Source organism: Thermobia domestica, chromosome 1 (assembly GCF_964235325.1).
Source record: "Thermobia domestica chromosome 1, izTheDome1.hap1.1, whole genome shotgun sequence".
NCBI classification, from domain to species: Eukaryota; Metazoa; Arthropoda; class Insecta; order Zygentoma; family Lepismatidae; genus Thermobia; species Thermobia domestica.
The window spans coordinates 5,122,659-5,137,405 of NC_137454.1; positions in this window are offsets into that span (position 1 = coordinate 5,122,659).

Genomic DNA, 14,747 nt, shown 5'->3' on the forward strand with positions numbered 1-14,747 from the left:
TGCGTATATTTATTGCAGAAAAAGTTTGACCCATGTAACATAATTAGTAACCGAGTTCTTGCTCTTTACAAACTTACAAATACCAGTGTGCTCAGCAAGTCACGATGCGGACTGCCTAACTTCTAGGTCAATTTCTCAGGAACAGGTAGCGACAGGAAAATAAAACATTACAGACTTTCTTACAAAGGATGTAAGTACTTGTGTGCGAAATTTTATCAAAATTCCAGATGGTTACCTGGGGACTGTTTGACGATTTATAATGGAATAACTCAATCATGGTTAATCATTTGATGCTAATATTACCGTAATTCGCTCAATCTGGGTTTGATGATAGAGAACCAAAATACCAGCTAAATAAATAAACACTTAACATATATCATTAAATAATTTATTCGTGATTCTCGTAACAATTAGATTTATAGACGACTTAGGGCGTTGCATGAGCAGTGTAGCTACAATCTATCTTCCTGTTTCGTTCATAAAGTCTTGGATTTACAGTTTAAAATCAAACTATTTAATTGGGTTTAGTTGAAGCTAAAGATCGTTTAGTTTTGTTAACAATTGCTTAATTTAGACGTCTCAAGAGAAACTACTAATCTGGTTGCTGTTGATGTACTTCAGTCTTGGTATGGTAGCGTTGAGATTACAATCACTAAACATACAGAAACTTAGATGTCGAATATCTGGATATTTTCGAAACGAGGGTTTAATCGAGACTGCTCTCCTCGAGCTCTATATGCAGGTCGAAAACAACCTTCCGTATTTCTTGCAATACTTTAAATTCCTATCGTTACAATTACCTCGTAGGTGACTCAATTGTATTACTTGTAGCAAGATTTCCTTATACCTGACTCTAGATTTTTACCAACTGTTTTACATATTCTTGATTGTGAGGTCTATGGAATAATGCGCATATACAAAATTCTTTACACGGAAGTCTGGCTTTAAACAATCCAAGAGATTCTTAAGTCAATGTCATTATACACTTATACTATCTGACCTGCCAATTATTAATGTATCCGCCACATTATTATTATTATTATTATTATTATTATTATTATTATTATTATTATTATTATTATTATTATTATTATTATTATTATTATTATTATTATATTTAGGTCTGTTATTATTATAAGTAGGAAAAAGAAAACAGTTTTAGGGTACTAAATTTGGTGAGACATTTTATTTCCTACCAGTTTGTTGTTACACTCAGGGTCGTAACTTTGTGGGGGGCATCGGGCAACTGCCCCTTCCAGAGAAGCTCCCCGCCGTTGGATCGATGCAAATGTTGATATTTTTTACTCTATATACGATGCGAAGAATAAATTATAAATGAAGCATCAGACGGATTCACTACATTAAATAAACAAAACAACACATAAAATGAGTATTGGGCCCATTTCAGTATCTACTGTTTAGGTACTAATAATATGTATTAGTATTGCTTTGAGATTTGTCAATATTGTCCCCTTAATTAATTTGTCATGTATGAAATGCGTCAGGGGCCCAATTAATGGAACCGTAGACCTTGTCGTGCGGGAGGGCCCACACTCTCCGGGGTCCATAAAGAGTAAGAGTAAGATGGAAAGTGGGGGCCCAAGAATTAGAAAAACAATTTTTCTATGGGACCCTAATACACGTCTTAATGTTTGCTTCCCCGCCCAAAAAATCTAATTTACATGGCTGGTTACACCTATTGACTATATGTTGTTATCTTGGTGTATCAGAACCAATTTAGATAGGTTTTCACGGCGATCTCACATTTTTTACATAAACGTTTTAATAACTCTCAATAGTTTCACATTTGCTAGATTCTATCTTACAAGAATACTCTCAGCTTCATTAAGAATTGATCATAATCTTACCACGAACAATCTCTCCTGAGTATTTTGCGAGTGGAGATGGGGTGTTAGTAGTAGAAAAATGGGGATTCTACGCCTCTGACCCTCTACCCACTTTCTCAATCCCGTCTGAAGCAGACAATGGATTTCCCAGTGTCGCCTGACAAACTATGCCTGAGGACACAGGGAGGATACGAGAAATTGAGTCCTCTGTGATACGGGTGTGTTGGTTCCCTTTTATGAGTAATTTTAGGGAGTGTATTCATTCCATTTTATGAGCACATTTTAGGGATGGACTCGTTCAACCGCTAACGAACATAGCAGAGCTAATAATATAGCACAGAACACATAGCGGACATAAGACTAATAAGGGGTGTATTCGTTCTCTTTTATGAGCATATTTTTCCAACCCCTATTTTAACATAACAGAGAATACTAAGATTCGTTCCACCCCTAACTGAACATAGCATAAGACTACGTAACATAGCAGAGATGTATTCGTTTCCTTTTATGATCACTTTTTCAACCCATATTTGAACATTTACCATAGCAGAGATTACATGGAGGCTACGAACACATAGCAGAGCAGATAATACATAAGACTACGTAACATAGCAGGGCTGTATTCGTTTCCAGCCCTGAACCGCCCAACGACCTCCAGTTTAGGGGGTGTACTCGTTTCCTTTTATGCTACGAACACATAGCAGAACAGAAAATACATAAGACTACGAAACATAGCAGGGGTGTATTCATTCCCTTTTATGAGCATTTTTCAACCCCTATTTAACTATAAACATAGCGGACAATGAATACCTTTGTAACATAGCAAAGGGAGTGTACATAAATTACGAACACACAACTATTTAACATAGTAGGGCTGTATTCGATCCACTAGTAAAAGAGTATGGCTTATTTTCCAACTCCTATTCTAACATAGCATAAATTACACTGAGACTACGAACACATAGCATAGCAGAGAATACATAAGATTACGAAACATAGCAGGGGTGTATTCATTCCCTTTTATGAACATTTTTTCAATCCACATTTTTAACTCTAAACATAGCAGACAATGAATACTTATGTAACATAGCAAAGAGGGTGTACATAAGATTACGAACACACAACTATTTAACATAGTAGGGGTGTATTCGTTGCACCTCTACCCTTTTATGATCACTTTTTTCACCCCTTATTTTACCATAGCAGAGAATACATGGAGACTACGAACACATAGTAGAGCAGATAATCTTTAAGGGGTGGATTTATTCTCTTTTATGAGTCACTTTTTCCACCATTTGTCTTACAATCGAACACCCTGAAATAGGGGCATATTCGTTCCCTCTTATGACCACTTTTTAGGGGTGTACTCGTCCTATTTCGTTTCAAGGAAATGTGAAACAAATCTTATTTCGTTTTCAAAAAGTAATTAAATTCTAAACCCTTCTGTGTTGTCAAGTCTTTGATTCTTTGGTTAGTTTACATTCTCCCCCCAATTTTTGGTAGCAAATAGGATTTTTTCTCAACTTTTTCACATTTCAGGTTTCAAATTGACATTTTTCGAGATTTTGTTTCTACTACTGTTTTAGCTAGCTTTTTTCTCCATTTGTCATTTTGTTCTCTTTTCAGGTACCTTTTGTTTTATTTGGGTTCGTGGTGTGGACCCTACAACGCTTAATTTGAGTTTAGTGACCATATTTCGTGTGCTCGTGACCCACAAGTGTTTGTTTGTTTACATTTTATCTAGGTCGTGGGGTATGACCCAGATTACTTGTTTATAGTTGGTACCATTTGCGAATTTTATTTTTCTTCCAGATTTCCCATTTGGTTTCGTTCCAGCCTACGCTTTAATTTTGTTTTTCCTTTGGTTTGTTTCTTAAGGGTATTTAGTTCATTTTAACCTGCATTTACAACTTACATTTTATTTTTTTATTTTTTTTATATTTTTATATTTTTTTTCTGGTAATTCACTTTAATCTTCAATTGGTAGCGTAATTCTTTATATACCTTACCTTAATGCAACTTAATATAAACTGTAACGTGCTACTCGTCTCACTGATATAATTGGAACTTTAGTTGCTATATGTATGCTATAATACGAAGCTGTGTTAGTACATTATTGTTTTATTTATTCATCGAACTGTGTACTGACCATTCTGCTTTCTACTCCAGCATTTTCTTTCTATTATCATGGGACATTTTTCATTACACCGTCACCACATTCACCTGACAACAACAACTACTGTTGCATCATCGGCTCTTATGGTTGTGCTACATGTGTGTTCCCATTCCCAGCAAGTGCATCGTTTATGCCATCTCTTAGCAGTGTGGATAATTATTGGTAGTTGATCCTACGTTCTTCATTATGGTCCAGCGGTAAGAAGTTTTACTTACAGCATTCATCCTATCTTGAGATCTTACATCTCTTTTTTTCCCTACGATTCCACAGATCTTTGCTGTCGAAACGTCAGGATTGTACAAGGATTCAACTCCTACTGATTCGACATTTTGGAGGGAGGCCATGTTATGGGACATGAAGTCAGGACAAGCTAGGATATCTTTATTTCATGTGGAAATTCAACCAGTCATCAATGGGAGCCAAGCAGCCTTCAAGAGTTCACTGCCTGATATTATTAACACCAATATTCTGTTGTACGTTGCTAGCTGACTTTACATAAAAAGATTAATCAACTATTGCTTTGATGTTATTGAGGAAGTCTTTGTACTTGTAATTTGTAATAAACACTGGCAGCAACTTCCTATTACCTTTTGCCTACCAAACCGTATCACACGCGATGCTTTTAATTTGCTTTGTTATATCAATTGCTTCCCTCAATTGGTTCGACCTCATTGGCCCCTCATGGTCAGGCTACTGTAAGACATTGTCCGTTTCCTTCGTTTACCCACGACACGATGTTACAACAAGGAAGTAATACATACAGAAGTAAGTACTTTGACTCAGGTGAGTCTCTTTTTAATTCGTTTACCTGACACGTTAGCAATCTCAGGAGCAAGTTTAAGAACTTTGTGTTGAGTTGACGACATGTAGAAACATGGACTTGGTCAATGTAAGTTTTGGGTAATCGACCACGCTCAGGAAACTCTGAGGTGTCAACATCAATTCATTCTGATGCCAGAGGGACAGTCAGGTCAAAAGCAATTGAGAGAGAACGATCTGGGTCTTTGGATCTCAACCACGACGCAAGACACACGGAGTCTCCCTGCCTTTGGGGTCCGGCATTCAATGCCATGATTGATTGTCGGACAAGTTTTCATCATGGACTTCATCAGGTCAACCCAACCTGCAAGTCACTGGAACTTCGAGAACAGCGCCTAAACATCATCTATGAGTAAGAGGGAGAAGATTCGAACTACTTCGAATTAAGGTGAGACTGTTCAAAATTAGTTGATATTCCTTTGCTCTACCATCTATTCCTTAACGCTCTTATTGCAACCAATTTTCAATGAAAATGCATTGGTTATTTTCCAATTATTTTAACACTAAATTCATATTCATTATCTTGCCTAGTTTTGCTCATGCTTCTAGTCGCTTAAGACTAGTAGTGGAGTCGCCCCGATTTAGCATGTGCTTTAATGCTATAAATTTGGTACTGTTATCCCGCACCTCTTAGGTACCTCTCGTTTCTATCCCGACAGGTAAGTGATGTCGGAACATGCTGCTATTTGTAAAGAAGAAATGCCGCGTGTATTTCCAGTAGTCTTAATACAGTTCTAAGAGAGAAATCATTCCATTTGTTTCACATAAGGGGCATAGAAGCTATGGAAGCTTTTAAATTTTCTCAGGAAACGAAAAGGTTTCTAAATTGGGATTTATCACGTTTTGCATCCATACAACTAAAATATCATATAGGTCAACTTAAGGCTTTAAAATCATTATTTGTATAGCCTATTAATCAAATTAGTTCTCAAGTATACCTATACAAATTTTTAATTATCTTCATCCAGATTTATTACGTGTTATAGAATGTAAATTTTAATTGTCAACGATAAATAGGTATGAGTTTAAACAGTAATGAATTAGGTTATACTTTGTTGTGCTGAATATCTTAGCCATTATTTTCACAGTTTCTGCTTCTGCAAGATCAAGACGAATATATAATGGCACAAACGCTTTAGGTGCTAAGTTTTAAATTTATTTTCTACTATATATATATATATATATATATATATATATATATATGCATGCATGTGAGTGTGTATGTGTGTCTATGTGTATGTGTGATATATACATATTTTAGTTACAATTATATTATTAAGATTCATATATACAAATCAAGTTTTTGATACGTTAAAGACTAAATGATCGGCTTATATTTTCTAAAGAAGATTATGTTTTATGTAATGGATATGTGCACTTTAATTCGTAAACATTCTAAAATTGTTACCTAAAAGATTGGTTTAATTCAAGATTTTTCGAAAAAAGTATCAATTCGTCTGTTCAATATTCTCTTACCTACATGGTTCAAAAATATACGCTAATGCATATGCAGAGCCTTGGAGACCTTGTATGTTACTTAAAGGACTTAAATTATTTTATTCGGAACTTGGTGCAATTTATTACCTTAGTACTCCATTGGTTTAATTTATTACACTATAGACTGAGCAATGGAGAAGGTCAGAAGTATACAAATGTTAAAGAAATATTTACAACTGTTTTATGTTTATTAAAATTAGTCAAAAATGCAAAAAATGTAATTAATCATTTTCATCAAATATCCTATTTTTCATATTTGTCATATAATTTATAATTTTTTAGTTTACCTTAAATTTCTGAACACACCTGTGCACAAAGTAACTATAGTCATCGAAAGAACAATATTTATGAAATTACAGATATTCTTGTATGCAAATGACTTCGTTGTTAAGCACATTATCTTTTTGTATCTACAAAACATAAATCGCAAATAATTTTACTATGTTCTTTGCAAATGCTTTTACAGCACTTGAAACATGCCAATGCACTCCCTCTATGAATACTGTATGGTCAACCTTCACACATTCTTCTTTCGCCATTTCTCCTTGTTTTTCTTCACTTGTTGATACCTTTCCAATGCCGCACATCTTCAAAGTACTAGTTGTTGCTAGTGGTAACTTGGGTATTTATGATCTTAGAATCGTCTGGGATTCCATTAAATTTTGTGGCAGTTTCTATAAGAATAATAGACCCTTGCCTTTCTTGATTCCATAGTAATTTCTATTCTGCATGCAGAAAATAATGTAACAATTTATTGCATACACAACAGAATTTATTGCTATCCCATCCATCATATTTGACCAGTGAGCAAAGGGACTTATTCTAGTTTTATTTATTTATTTATTTATTTATTTGTATGTATTGTCTCTACATTTTGGTCCATAGCAACAGTTCGTCATTTCGTTTTGTTATAGTACTTTATAATCTCTGACTTTCTCTTGTGGCTATTTTCATCAAGTACCTTATCATTATGCACAATACTTATCAAAATAACTGTCTACTTCTTGTTTGGTATATAGCTGATCATAGAGACATTTTGCTTTAAGGCAAACATTGAAGAATCTATTTCTCTATTAGGTAATTCTTTCATTTCAGTTGGAATGTCACGTTGGTTTTGGTTAGTGTTCCAACAATAGTAAGTCGTTGTTCTAACATCTACTCAGCCAAATCGACACTAGCCAAGAAAATATACATATTAATATTTACTGAAGTTCCAGAAACTGTTTTCTGAAGTTCATGAGGTCATTGAATACATTCATTATTAGATTTCATTTCAGCTGGTTTCTTTTGGTTTTCTTCCTTAGTATACAGAACCATCAGCGGCATTTGGCGATTGAGCACTGAATAAACAACATATTTTTATTTTCTTCTTTGAGTTTTTTTTGGCGCATGTGTAGAGCAAACCCACACCTACTTCGAAATGGCACTAGGTGTTCATCTGCAGTAAGTTCTTCACTCGAACAATCACTATTCTGCAGTTTATAGGAAAGATTTCCTACAAGAAACGAATAGGTGCCTGTATATCATTTTCAAGACGGATTTGCCTTGAACGTTTTGTCGTCAAATCATAAGCCATTGTTTATAACTTCAAATCTATTGACAGACATATATATGACTTCATAGATGGGAACAGTTCCTTAATTGTCACATCACAACATTTTTCTACTACTCCTAGTAAGAAATTGGCAAGAAAAGCATTCGGTTTTACAAAACTATATTTTACCTACTTTTCTCGTTTCAACCTTCTTCCCTCGTCGTGTTTAGTACAGTATAAAATTTCATCCATGATTTCCTTTCAAATGAAACTGTGAAACGCATCTGTTGGACGTTTTGTTTTTACCCCCATTCAAATACCTAGAAAACATTATTTATATTATGTGTTGGAGTAAGTGAGGGAAGAGGGGCGTTTTTGCTCAAACATGTGCAGTTCTGACAGACAAGTCTATCGGGAATACTTATAGATGAATCTTGACTGGATTCATTTTCACTGGTGCTTTCAAAGTCTGACAACGTATTGAAATATTCGGCACTTACACTTCCTAGCTGAACTGCATTATTGGATACTTCATCTTCAGATTCCTCATTACTACTGCTCGACAGTGTACTGTCATTAACACATTCATGTACATAGTGGACAAAACCTTCCCACATTCTCTTCGTAGTTGATCTACCGCTAGGCGTAAGCCGGAAGAGAGCCCAAAAATGAAGTGGAGCAGTTAGAAGCTAGAGGGGGCGAGCAAACCATATTATAGTTCACTACCATATTATACAGGGTGTTCATAAAGTGACGCATCCCAAAGTTTAATTAGTATATTTTTCGAACCAAGAACGATAAAGACTTGAGGCTTGAACCAAATGTAAGTGTTCTGTCTAGATATTTTTGAGATTATGGTCGATGTTGGAATGTATAACGTTTTGTGTAGTAACGAAAGAAAGTATCGAACGTATCAAAAATAAAATATGTACGAAATGATGACAATCAATGTATGTCACATTTTCGAACCAATGGATAAACGGTGATGTTTGCTGCTGATATACACAGAGATTCACCCTCAGGAAATTAGTTTTCTGCGACTAAATATTAACTTTCTTCACTTTCTACATTTGCTATTTTACACTTTCGACACTTTCTTTCGTTAGTACACAACACGTTGCAAATCCCAACATCGGTCATGATCTCCAAAATATCTACATAGAACACGTCAGGATTCGTTTCAAGTATTAGGTATTATTAGTATATATTGTTCTTGGTTCAAAAGATATACGAAATGAAACTTCGGGTTCGTCAACTTTACGGGCATACTGTGGTTGATTAAAAAAATGCATACTGTGAAGCTTTGAGGTGGGCATTAAAAATTAGGGAGCCTCTACACCTAGTCCTGTCGTCGATACCGTACTGACAAGACATAAATGCCATTTTGCGCTTGAACTGAGAAATTGCGCTCCAAAGTAACCTGTTCACAGCAAATTCCACCTAGTCCCTGTAATGTATACAATCTATATATTAATGATCTTACGTATATATTCTAATATATATATATATATATATATATATATATATATATATATATATATATATATATATATATATATATATATATATATATATATATATATATATATATATATATATATTAGAACATTATTGCGACAATTCTGTTCCGCCACTTGACTCCGCTTTCTGATGAATTTTCTACTTTTTCCTGTCCGGCCTGATCCAAATGACTCGATTTTTCAGTGTCGCACGTTATACCGTGTCAAGCGTATCCCCAGCTATGAAGAATTGAACACCCCAAAAATTCGGTTTCTTTTATGAGAGTGTATTCGTTCTGATTTACGACCTCTTTTTACTGCCTCTATATAACATAGTACCGATTATGACCATGGTATCCGTATCGCCCAGCTATGCAAAATTGAGTATCCCGATACAACTCGTTCTCTTTTACGAATCTTTTCTGGTAGTGTATTGGTTCTCTTTTACGATACATGTTTTCAAACCCTATTTTCTGTAGCAAAATTACTTAAGACTTTGAACGCATATTCCAATCAAAAATTTCACAGAGAGTACGAACACATATTTTCGCAACCTCGTATGTAACATAGCAGAGCAGATAAAAAAAACTATAACATCTTTTTAACACTTATGTAACGTACAAAACATATATATAAGATTATGAAAACATATTCAAATCAGAAATTTGAGGTGGGCCTTAAAAAACTAAGTAGCCCTGCCATCGATACCGGACTGACAAGACGTAAATGTCATTTTGCAATTGAACTGAGAAATTGCGCACCCAAGTAACCATAAGTTGCAGACAACATGGGAATTTGAGAATTTTGTCTTCCTTGGAGAATTGTTTTATACTTTAATATGACCTCATTTCGTAACTTCATCTACATAAAAATATCATGGTTTTCCTCGTGTCTTTTCACCTACCAGAACGGTGATCCAAAATAGTCAAAAATGCTGTTTATTCTTTTTGTATTATCTTGATAATCTCTCGTCCTTAATTACCTTCTTTCAGTGCATCTTTACTTCTTAGTAAAGCAATTTGCTGTTGTGTCTGTTATATGGAATTAAGCAAAAGTTGAATGTATGAAGTTCTCTATTCTAATTGGATGTATTGTTTTCCTCTGAGAGTAATAATGAATTTCAATGGCAACTCATGTGGTTTAAATCTTACTTTTAGTTATAGATCAGTGTATTAACAATCATGTTCTATAGGAATTAAAGTTAGAAAATATTCATTTTAAACTTAATATTGAAAAAAGAGTTCTATATTAACTGGAAGGTTATTTCTAGCACAACGTTTCTTAAACTTAATTATCCTCTGAATAAAATAATGTAACTTATAAATGTATTATCTTACATTTGTATTGTTAATATAGCGAGGGTCCTAAGGAACAGTCTCTTGAGAAAAACTTGAGTTTAATTTCATTAGACCAAAGCTATTTAGTGCAAAATAACAAAATCGTCAACGTGCGTTTATTTTACGTTCAAATATTTGCTTAGTGGATGTTGAAATTTGGAGTTTTGTGTCTCAGTTACTATTTTCTATCCTATAAGTAAACGAATAACTAAATTCGCTAAACACTCGTCAATTACCGCCCTACTTAGTGACGGAAGAAGCAATTAAAATTTAAAATTGTTCTCGTTTTAACTTGTTTAGCGTTTTTGATCACAACGAGGTTGACCTATGACCCTAGATTTTTTGACACACACATAGTATCACAACAATGTCTTGTTTATTTAAACGGAATATTTGTTTATTGTTGACCCGAAAGTTCAAATTAAAAAATATTGCATCATAACGAAATGGACCTTCTTCATATATTTGAATGCCACAATTATTCAATTGTATTACAAAATGTATTTTGGTGGACATAAGTAATTGATCAGCCGATTGCTTTGAAACAAATGCAGAGTATGAGAATTAATTCTGTCATATCTGTAGTTTGGATTATAGAACAAACAAATCAGTGGACGAAACCCCTAAGTACAACTCAAGTTATTAATATAAACTTTGCCGAAAACTATTCACATATATCATCATAAAAGAAATACGAAATACTTTTGGCAACGAAGAAAAATAACATACAACTTTCCAAGCGGAGGAAAGAAACCTAACGTAACTAGACTAAGGACGAATCATTTATAGCGTAGTGATCGTAGTTCAGTGGTTAAGGCGCTGGACCAGTAATCTGGAGGTTATTGGATCTACTCTACGTCGGTCAATATTTACTTTACGATTTTTGATGGCGATCCATCGGCGATGATACACTTTTCATTATATTCAGATATTTGAATACTCGGATGTGTGAATACATGAGCTATAAAATCTTCAGGAAAATAATAATAATTATCTCATAGAATATTCAAAAATTAGATATTGTTTATCGCTTCGGTCATACCATTACAAGCAGAAACGTGACATTTAGCAAATATATATATATATATATATATATATATATATATATATATATATATATATATATATATATATCGGTTTTGTTTAATGTTGTCCATGAACAGATGATTTTCTCATCTCGACTCTAAAACAAAACAAACAAAATCAGGATAAGAATTATTATTTTACACTCGAGACGGGACAAGGCTATCTCAAATTACCGTCTCGCTTTCGAGATGAAAATCAAGACGTGGCGAAAAGTGTCGTAAACATTTCCTGTCTTATCTCGATCCCCGGAATACTGTATGTCGACTCTTTAAGTAACAATTGCTCTGTAGACTGAATTTTACACGCTATTTTGTTACTTTCTATTTCAGAGCTCACTGAATTATGGTCTGCGTATATATTTTTATAGCAAAGTTTTTATAAGTACATCTTCACATTCCACAATTTAGTTTATTATATGCCTCACTGTTCAATTATATTCAGTTATTTCCTTTAAAACATACAGTAGAATATTTTCTACAAGAAACTTTAAAGGAACGCTTTTGTTTAAAGTTTGGATAGTTGTAGAAGTGTGTTTTCAATGTTCCGAAACCCTTTCCCAAAATCCATACTTTAAGTAAGTTTTGCAAAAGTTTATGGCAACTTTAAAACTTATAATACACTTATTATTATTATTATTATTATTATTATTATTATTATTATTATTATTATTATTATTATTATTATTATTATTATTATTATTATTATTATTATTATTCCCTCCCTTTCTTTATTCCGATATTTCTTTTATTCTCATCAACGATGTCTCCTGTAGCTTAGCCGGTATAACCATTACTTAAAACACATGTTCTTATTCCTCTTGCGAGTTCAGAAGCCCTACTTTCTACGTTAAATTTGCCGCAGAACTTTCCGTTTAACATTTAGCTATTCGAGGGAAGTACGCAGAGGCTATGTTCTGATGGTCCCGACACTTCTGTTCATCCCAGCCATTTTGTAACTTTTGCCTAACACTACGAAAATTTTTACAGATTTCAATACAATCTGTTCTCCATATTATTATTATTATTATTATTATTATTATTATTATTATTATTATTATTATTATTATTATTATTATTATTATTACTTTTATTTTACTGAATAATTGAGACCTCCATATTATATTCTATTGAAAGGCAAATATGCATATTGAACTTAAGAAGAATGAATAGAAATTTTTGGATTCTCTATAACGATCAATTGTGTTATAATACATAGTTTGGAAGTAAAGAGAGGGGAAAAGAAGGTGTCAGTTCGACTATATGAAAATCGAACCTTCGTATGCCTTAACAGAAACTAAGTAGGATTTGTCTTTATCACGATACATAGTAACGCCCTTTTATTGGTTAAAAGACATTGGATTATGTACGCGTTACATTGATATTTTAGCAAATGTACATAATAATATAAAAAAAGAATAGTGCCTATTTAGCAATTTTCTTTGAACAAATATATGGAATATGTTGGAAATGGCGAACGAAAAAATTATTATTTCTAGACAGTGTAGAGGAACTTAGAGACAATTTGACAAAGATGTTTCGGACAAATTTATTACTCATACTAGGCAATAAGTATGACACCTTTTTATTCAAGAATTCTTTGTGAAACACGATAACTTCTCAAATAATACAAATCGAGATTGTAGACTGTGACGTTGTGTTGTTAGTTTTTTTCTGTGAAGGAAGTCGTTTCAGCTCTAACTTGTAAGAACGAGAGAAATTGACTATTTTTCAAGTTATTAAACATCAGAAATATCAACATTGATAATGAAAAAAGTTTTCTTGACTTTTCAAATGGAATCGAACCGCGGATCCCTAAAGTAGGAAGTATACTATAGTACAGGTAATTAGAATTTAAATTTAAGAAAGAGACATACAATCACGCAAGAACAAGAAGAAGAAAGTTGTCTTAAGAGTAATTCCAATCGTGAACTGGAACCTGGTGCCTCAGACGACTATTTTTCTGATTCACCGAAAGTTTATCCGTAATGTATATCTTTTATTATACTCACTTGTACTGTTTTACAGTTATTTCATTAACATTGAACGACAGGGACACGAACACATATACATCGAGGACATGTAATATTTGAAAAGCACTCTTACAGGGAATGGAAACTGAGACCCCACCTACTGGACTATCTGATGTGTAGGGTACTCGTTCCTTTCCAAGGCAAATAAGCTTGAGACGGAGAACATCGTGCTCGTGGGTTTTCTTAGGACGCTTCCAGTTTCTTATTCCACCAATTCGTCCACCATAATTCACTTCGTTTAATCATAGTCTTTTTCAGCCTAAGAGACATAATCGTGGGACATTAGACGTTAGATCTCATTTTCAAGCTTTTAACACAAACCAATCAAATCCGAAAAACAGTCTTATTTTCTATTGTTCATTAACGTGTTTTCACAAAGAAATATGTAGAAACATGGGGAATTGTAATTGTATTCAAAAGTGACACAGCAGATTCATAATACCTTAACCTAAAACGAAACAATTAAATATAGTTTGGAGCTTTTCCAAAATATGTACGGATATTCTGAAGAGTGAGAATTCCTAATATAGTGTCTGTTTGGAAACAAAACTGAACCACATTACGGCTCGTTTTCTGAAATAAACGAACACAGTCTGTTTCAAGTTTAAACCGAACCAAAACCAGTTAACCACTTGTTGGAACACGTCTTGTACCTAGACTTGTAGTTGATGTTACTATTGCTTGTGAAATCAACTGCCATTATGTAGTTTAAACGTGGATAGAATCCCTATAGTCCGCACTTTCCACGTTAACGTTAATTAACGTTAATTCGAACTGACACAGTGTCACATATCAAGTATCAGACGTTTTCAAGCACGCATCATCACGGATGCTAATAAGTGGCAATATGCTGACGGAGTATCGGACTCCACGTTATATACTTGCTACATTACCTTTCGGGCTATTTCACCTTGCTGGTGCAG